This window comes from Nicotiana tomentosiformis, chromosome 1 (genome assembly GCF_000390325.3).
Source record: "Nicotiana tomentosiformis chromosome 1, ASM39032v3, whole genome shotgun sequence".
Taxonomy (NCBI): Eukaryota; Viridiplantae; Streptophyta; class Magnoliopsida; order Solanales; family Solanaceae; genus Nicotiana; species Nicotiana tomentosiformis.
This window is the reverse complement of record NC_090812.1, coordinates 17,084,755-17,094,305: the sequence shown is the minus strand read 5'-3', so window position 1 is coordinate 17,094,305 and position 9,551 is coordinate 17,084,755.

Below are 9,551 nucleotides of genomic sequence, written 5' to 3'. Positions count from 1 at the left end.
GGTTCACATCCTCTTGAGTCTCTTCCACCATGTCATCAATATCAATCCACACTTCATCATTTGCTTGCACCACATTGTTCGGTATCTCCTCTTTTTATACCACTTTCTCATCATCCACAAGTTGCTCTTGGCTTGAGGTAGGTGCATTCTCACCTTTTCCACTTCTTGTAGTAATGACGATGGCATGCCCCGTAGTGTTTCCACCCTTCGGGTTCACTACCATATCACTTGGTAGTGCCCCTTTAGGATGAGAATTTAAAGATTGAGAGATTTGACCCATTTGCACTTCTAAGTTACGGATTGATGTGTTGTGTGTAGCAAGTTGGGCATCAGAATCAACATTCTTCTCATCATTTGCTTGAACATGTTCTCAATATGACCCATTTCATTTTTGGAGGAACTAGGACCATGAGAAGGATAAGGAGGTGGGTTGCTCGGATGTTGGTACATCGGGGGCCTTTGAAAACCCAACCCCCGATTTCCTTGGTTGTAGTTCCACCCGCCTTGGTTATTTCCTCCCCAATTTCCCTGATTATTATTGTTTTGCCAATTCCCTTGGTTATTGATTCCACTCCAATTGCCTTGATTGTTTCCACTATTCCAATTGCCTTGATTGCTAGAATTCTAATTGCCTTGATTATTCGAAGGTCTCCATTGTTGTTGACTAGGGTCTTGGTGGTTGTTTCTTTGCCCTTGAAAGTTGTTCACATATTGGATCTCTTCATCTTGATCATTATAAGAATTGCCTTGATCAAACCCACTATCATCTTGCACAAAATTGTCCATTCTATATTGCACTTGTGGACTTCTTGGTCTTATTATTTTTTACCATCATATTGACTCCCTCCATAGCATTGACTTGCCTCGGGTTTTGCACTTGTTGAAGTTGAGCCTTTTCCAATTAGTTCATGGTAGTTGTCAACTCGGCTATTGCTTGCCCATGGTAATGTAACTCTTTATGAAGAAGAATCACATCACCTTGTAGGACATTGGCTCTATATTTCCACGCCGATGAAGTATCCGCCATTTCATCCAAAACCTCACACGCCTCCGCATAAGGCGTAGTCTTGAAGTTCCCATCGGCAAGTTGATTCACTACACATTGATTGGTGGTATTGATCCCCCAATAGAAAGTTTGTTGAATTATGTTTTCCATCATATCATTGTTAGGGAACTCTTTCACCATTGTCCTATATCTTTCCTATATCTCGTGTAGAAGTTCATTAGGCTCTTGCTTGAATGCTAGAATTTCATTCCGAAGAATAGCCATGTGCCTGGGAGAGAAGTACTTTGAAATAAATTTCTTCGCAAGTTCATCCCACGTACGAATGGAATGATTTGGTAAGCGTTCCAACCAATCTAAAGCTTTCCCCCATAGAGAGAAGGGAAAAAGCCTTAGCCTCAAAGCATCCTTGGAGACATTTGTTTGCTTCCCCAATACGTATCAATGAACCCTTTCAAACGTTTATATGCATTTTGACCCGGTGCACCCATGAAGAACCCTCGTTTCTTGAGAAAAGTGAGCATCACATTGGTTATTTGAAAGTTGCCCACCCTAATGCGGGGTAGGACTATAGCACTTCCATACCCTTCATTCGGCAAAAACCGGTGTTGAGCCGCTCGTGGTGGAGGTGGGGGTGGAACAGGCACATTGTCTTGAGGTGGTCGGCCTCGTCTATTAGCTTGAGGTTCAAGAGGGACCTCATCCATTGTATCATAATCAACGTCTACACACCCCACGGCTATGTTTCCGAACTCGTTGTTTGCCATCAATGCTCCTACAATACTCACACGTTAGTAACAAGGAAGGAAAAGAAGATATTTCAAAAACACACCTAAATATATAGCTAACACCTATTTTTAGCTCCCTGGCAACGACGCCAAAAATTAATCTCGTCCAATTTCACTCCTCTATTTGAGGATATAAAAACGGTCAACGCAATAGTAATACCCAATAAGGAGTCGGGGTCGATTTTCCACAGGGAGCTATGAATGGGTCTTAGGGATATATTTTATAGTGTATGAACTTGAATTATCTCAAATTTCACTTCCACAAAATTTGGTCATTTTTAAAAATTTTAAACTAAGATTACAAACTAAGAATTTAAACTAGGAAATTAATTTTGGTTTTTTTCAAATGATATAAAAGGCCTAGGGCTATGACCTTCACCTAGGTGTTCGCTTAATGGGTTATAAGCCTTAAATCTTGTTTTATTGGTCGGGATGTATTATAGCCATCAACACTCAAATACCCACTCAACACCTCTCAGTCAGAGAGTGATTTTGCCCAATTTGACTTTTTTAAGTCCAAATGGGTATTGAACAAAACAGTTGATAATAAGCTCAAGTCGGGTTTTACTATCTCTAGATTCAAACTTTTAATTGGATTTATCAATCTCTCGATTGACCTAATCTCATGCTAGCCAAGTTTTCCTAGACTAAGTCTCTCTTTCTCAAGTAGACACCTAGTTAATTAGGCATGAAATAATGTTTGCAACCATTAAATCTTCAATTAAAAGCAAGAATAAGGCTAGATAATCAACATCCAACCATAAACAAGCAATAAGTCAAATACCCATAAAGTTCACACACTAGGGTTGGGTCACAACCCTAGTGAAAATCTAGCTACTCATGCTTAAATTAGAAGATAAAGATGAGGAAGTGATAATTAAAACCATATTAATGACTAAAATGCTAAAACTAATATTCAAAAAGCTCAAAATAGCTAAAACTACTAAAAGAAGCAAAGTAAACAGCTGCTGATGTCAAAAATTCCAAAAGTTGCCCTAAAAAAGTGAAACTATTCTGTTTATATAGTGCTAGAATTTTCAGACAAAATTGCCCTTTCGGAGGTTCTGCGGCCGCACAATTCCATGTGCGGTCCACACTATTCTTCAGCATGGAAGGATTGGACTTTTGCGGCCTCATCTCTCTCTTTATGCGGTTCGCACATTTCTGAGTGTGGCCGCACATCTCTCTTTCTGTGGTCCACATATTTTCTGAGTGCGGCCACACATGGCTCTTCTGCGGACCGCATAAATGCAGTTGCGGTTGCACAACTGATCTTTTGTAGCCACACAATAATTGTGCGGTCCGCACTTCATTTTAGCTTGAAATGATAACTCTCTGAACTTTTGATCTTGCTTAGTTTCTGCGGCCGCACATTTCATATGCGGACCGCACTTTGCACTTGTCTCTGATAAGCTTGCCTTCACAATTTGTAGCCGCAGATGATATTCTGTGGTTCGCACTTTGAGCTTATGTGCCTGTTTTTGTTCTTGAGTTCAGATCACTCCTTCATGAGTTGATTTCATCTTAGTGGCTCATTTTACAATACTCCTGCAATTAAGCATATTGTATGAGTTTTCGGGAACACAATTAATTGCTTTTGGGCTAAAACGAAAGCTAAAAAGCACTAATAAGTAGTCAAAATCCCTACTTATCACTCATCCACCAATGCTTGGATGATGCCATATTTGAGAAGGTGGCAGATGCTACCACCTCAAAGGAATTTTGGGAGATTTTGCAAAATTCTCTTCAAGGAATTGACAAGGTGAAGAAGTTAAAACTTCAAACTCCAAGGGCTGACTTTAAAGTTTTAAAAATAAAAGAATCTGAATGCATTTAGGATTATTGTTCAAAAGTTAAGGTTGTTGTAAATCAATTAAGAAGATACGGGGAGAACATAGAAGATATCCGTGTGGTAGAAAAGATCCTTCACACTTTAACACCTAAATTTGATTTTGTGGTGTGTGCTATTGAAGAGTCTAAAGATTTAGACTGTATGCTGGTAGAGCAATTGAATGGTTATTTACAGGCCCACAAAGAAAAGATCAAAAGAAGACAAGAAGTGCCACTGGAGCAACTTCTTAAAACTCAGGCATCCTTTAAGAATTATGGAAGTAAAAAGAGCTATCAAGGAAACAGGCGAGGATGAGGCCGTGGCGGTCATGGAAGAGGAAGAAGTAATGGTAACAACTTCAACAATGAATTTAAAATTCACCAAACATTCAGAGGCAGTGGCCGTGGATAAAGAGGAGGAAGAGGACGTGGCTACTACTAAGAAAATAATGGACAAAGGTATGACAAATCAAAAATTGAGTGTTATAATTGTCATAAATTTGGCCATTACTCTTGGGAATGTTGTAGCAATGTTGAAGAAAAATCTAACCTTGTTGACGACAAGAAAGAAGAATATGAGTCAACGTTGTTGATGACACTCAAGGAAGAAGACATGGATGATAGCAGCTTGTGGTATTTTGACAATGGAGCAAGCAATCATATGTATGGATGCAAAGAGAAGTTTGCGGATATCAATAAAATGATGAGAGGTAATGTTCCTTTGGAGATACCTCAAAGATTCAAATCGAAGGGATATGTACGATTCTGATCTCCTGTAAAGATGGTACTCACAAGCTAATTCAAGATGTTTATTATGTGCCAAAATTAAAAAGTAATATTTTGTGTTTGGGCCAACTTCTTGAAAAGGGATATGACATCCACATGAAGAATATGCATATTTGGCTTAGAGATTCAGGTGGAATTCTAATTGCTAAAGTGCATATGGAAAATAATAGATTATTTTCTCTGAATCTTAAAACAATTGATGCAAAGTGTTTGAAGGCTAATGTGAAAGATAAGTCATGGTGTTGGCACATGAGATTTACGCACTTGAATTTTGAAGCACTCAAATCAATGGAAGAAAAGAACATAGTGCATGGGATACCATCAATCAACTATCCCAATTAATTATGCGAAGCTTGTCTTCTTGGAAAACATGCAAAGAGGAGTTTTCCAAAGGAGGCCATGTCAAGATCAACTAAACTGCTTCACCTTGTTCACACTGATGTGTGTGGACCAATCAATCTACATTCCTTTGGTAAAAGTAAATACTTTCTGCTTTTTATTGATGACTTTAGTAGAAAGAGTTGGGGGTTTATTTCTTGAACCAAAAATCTGAAGCTTTTGATACTTTTAAAAATTTCAAAGTACTTGTGGAGAAAGAAAGGGGCTATGAAATAAAAGCTTTAAGGTCCGATAGAGGAGGTGAATTCACTGCAAAAGAATTTAATGATTTCTGCCAGTCTCATGGAATTCATCGTCCTCTAATGGTACCTTATTCACACCAACAAAATGGAGTTGCGGAGAGAAAGAATCGAACGATTCTTAATATGGCTAGATGTATGTTAAAAGCTAAAAGTATGCCCGGGGAATTTTGGGCAGAAGCTGTATCTTGTGCAGTTTATTTGAACAACAGGTCTCCAACAAGGAATGTTAGAGATCAAACCCCTCAAGAAGCATGGAGTGGAAGAAATCCAAGTGTCAAGTACTTGAGAATCTTTGGGAGCATAGCCTATGCTCATGTGCCACATCAAGGGAGAGCGAAGCTTGATGATCGAAGTGTCAAGCATGTGTTTGTTGACTATGATACGAGCTGTCATGACCCAACTTCCACTATAGGTCGTGATGGCGCCTAACGTCGTCGTCGGGCAAGCCAATGTTAATTAATCAATTTATTTATTCATTTATTACTCTCGATATCATAATCTTCATTACTTAAACAGTATAAAATAAAATTTGCAGGGGAAAATGATTATAACTACGTGATCTACAATAACGATCAACTAGAAGATACCCCCAAAACCCGGTGTCACAAGTGCATGAGCAATTTTTAAGGAGTACAATATTAATACGTCTGTCCCGAATATAATAATACAAAATAAATAAATAGTACAATGGAGATTCGTAGGACTGCGATGCGTGGCCTGGAATGCAGCTCAGATAAAGTCTCCTCAACGGGTGCGCCTACGCACCAGGATGATCACCAAGTGAACCTGTTAGTTCCTGCACATTTAGTGTAGAAGTGCAGCATGAGTACGTAAATCCATGCGTACCCAGTATGTATCTAGCCTAACTCCGGAGAAGTAGTGACGAGGGATCGACATCGACACTTACTATAGGTCAAATAAATCAACATAATAAAACTTAAACAAATATACAACATACGGCAATAACAAGATAAATCTGTAAGGTGCATAACCTTCCAATTATTTCTTTTAAAGTATAAGTTTCTCAATCGTGTATCCTGCCTTAATAGCTCGGAAATTATCAAGTACTATTATCAAATAAATAAGGAACACTGTATATTATATTGGGCATCAGTAGAAAGATAATCTCGTGAATGTTCGGACTACCAGCGATATAACGCACGATTATGCCGAGGTCGTTCGGTTCGATCCAGAATAATGTGTACATTGCCGAGGGTCGAGCAGCACGAACCATAGATGCACCTACATACTGTCGAGGCGTTCGGTCCGCTCCACAAGAAAAGGAAAGAAGTTCACCGAATTACGAGACACGTGTTTACAATACAACACATGAGCATAAAATGAATATAATCATTACCATTTCTCAATTAACTTGCCCAAAATTCAAAGTGTCAAGGCTTGGCCTATTATACATACGCTTATTTCTAATTCAAATTCAATTATAGCTTTAATTAGTTAAGCCAGCAGAATGGGTTCAAATAATTTAAATATCACAGGATAAGATCCTAAGTCTACCCAGACATAACATGCTTAGCTAAAATCAACCCTCGAGCCCACGTGCACGGATTCTGAAAATATTTGAAGATAAACTTTACTCATAACACCACGAACTCAAATATATAACTTATCCCAAATTCCATGTCCAATTTCGTGGTAAAAATCCGAATATACCCATTCTAGGTTTTCTATCAAAATCCCACAATTTTCCTAAATCTTTCTTCCTTAAGTCCACATATAAACCCTATATTTAGCTCACAACAAGTGGAAAATTACTTACCTTGTGTTACATGAAGAAACTCCTCAAAATTGCCCAAGAACTGAGCTCCAAAAATCCCAAACGAAAATGATGAAATGACTAAGTTCGATCCCTTATGTTCTGCCCAGTTTTCGCTTCTACATACAGCATTGACACATCTGCGGCCTCGCTTTTGCGAGTAAAAATTCACTTTTGCGCACAAACTGCCGCTTCTGTGGCCTTCCCCCTTAGCCCAGCTCCCGCTTCTGCGCTCCTCCACCCGCATCTACGAGCCCGCAGGTGCGGAAATTGCCTCGCACCTGCAAATCCATCCACCCTCACACCTTTCCGCATCTGCGACCCCTGGGCCACTTCTGTGGTCTCGCACCTATGGCCCTTTTCTCGCAGGTGAGATTTCACCAGACACCAGCTGCCTCAACTTTCCCTAAGCCCAAACTCGATCCGTTAACCCTTAGGAATTCACCGAGGCCCTCGAGACCTTAGACAACTATACCAACACATTCCAAAACACATTCCAAAACACATTACAAACTTAGTCGAGGCCTCAAATCACGCCAAAACAACATCAAAACTACAAATCATCGATCAAAATGCTTCTTTGACTTAGAAACTTCCAAACTTCGATAAACGTGTCCGAATCATATCAAATCAAGTCCGATTGACCTCAAATTTTGCACACAAGTCATAATTGACATTGCGGACCTACTCCTACTTCTGGAATCGGAGTCCGACCCCGATATCAAAAAGTCTCATCCTAGTCAAACTTCTCAAAAATAATCAAACTTTCCCACTTTCGCCAATTGATGTCGGAATGACCTACGAACCTCTAAATCAACATCCAGACATGCTCCTAAGACCAGAATCATCATACATAACTATTCCTAGGCTCAGAATCCCAAACGGACATCGATAACATCAAAATCCACTCCAACCCCAAACATAGAAAATTCTTAAACATTCAAAATGCCAACCTTCTGTAATAAGCACCGAAATATTCTCGAGCCACACGATTCTCACCCCGAACATACGCCCAGGTCCAAAATTATCATACGAACCTATTGGAACCTTTAAATCCTAATTTCGAGGTCATTTACTCAAAATTCACACCTTAGTCAATTCTTCTAACTTAAAGCTTCCAAAATTAGAAGTTTTCTTTCTAAATCTACTCCGAACTTCCCAAAATTCTATTCCGACCAAACGTACAAGTCATAACACCCGAAGTTAAGCTACTCAAGGCCTTAAACTGCTGAACGACACACTAGAGGTCAAAATGAATGGTCGGGTTGTTACAAGTTCAAAAAGGCTACAAGCTATACAACCCAAGTTGCGGCAAGATGGTGGTGAGTCGTGATGTTGAATTTGATAAAGAATTGGCATGGAGTTGGGAAGCTCAGGAAGAAACTTCATATGATTTGCTTCCATACTTTAGCGATGAAGAAGAACCAGAGACCGTGGAATTTATGCAGGATACAACTCCACCTCCTTCTCCAACCAATGTTGCATCTCCTTCTTCTCAACAAAGTTCAAATGAGCAATCGCAAAGGACAAGGAGCATTCAAGAGCTCTATGATGGGATAAAATAAGTTACTAATTTTGATTTTTTATATTATCTGTTTGCTGATAGTAAACCAATGAACTTTGATGAAGTTTTTACAGACAAAATGTGGAGACAAGCCATGGAGGAGGAGATCGAGTCAATAGAGAAGAACAACACTTGGGAGTTAACAACTCTTCCCAAGGGTCATCGCGCAATTGGAGTAAAATGGGTATACAAGACAAAGAAGAATGCTGATGGAGATGTGGAAAGATACAAGGCACGACTTCTGGCTAAAGGCTACAAGCAAAGGCAAGGCATTGACTATGAAGAAGTCTATGCACATGTTGCCTGCATGGAGATGATTCGTTTGCTTATCTCTTTGGCTGCACAAATGAAGTGGAAGATCCATCAACTAGACATCAAGTCAGCCTTCTTGATTGGCTATCTTGAAGAAAAAGTATATGTTGAACAACAATTGGGCTTTGTGGTCAAAAACCAGAAAGATAAAGTGTTGCGGTTGAAGAAAGCTTAATATGGATTAAAGCAAGCCCCACGAGTATGGAATAGTTGCATCGACAAGTATTTTCAAGACAATGGATTTACTCGTTTTCTCCATGAATATGCTTTTTACCTTAAAGTTCATACTAATGGAGATATATTACTTGTTTATCTTCATGTTGATGATCTTATTTTCACGGGTAATAACCCAAGTTTATTTGAAGCTTTTAAGAAAGATATGTCCCGTGAGTTCGAGATGACAAACGTAGGGCTCATGTCATACTACCTGGGCCTAGATGTGAAACAGATGGATGATGAAATTTGTATCTCTCAAGAAAGATATACAAAAGAGATATTGAAGATGTTCAACATGCTCGATTGCAACCCCTTGAACATACCGATGGAAAGTGGGATAAAATTGTCCAAGTTTGATGAAGGAGAAAAAGTGGATCCCACATTTTTCAAAAGTCTTGTGAGAAATTTGAGGTACTTGACTTGTACCAGGCCAGATATACTCTTTGCAATTGGAGTAGTAATCCGCTCCATGAAATCCCCTACCTCCACTCATTTGAAAGTTACTAGAAGAATTCTTCGTTACCTAAAAGGTACGATTGACTTTGGGTTAATTTATTCTTCTTCTAGTGATTTCAAGCTTATGGGATTTTGTGATAGTGATTATGCGGGAGATATTGATGATAGAAAAAGCACAACT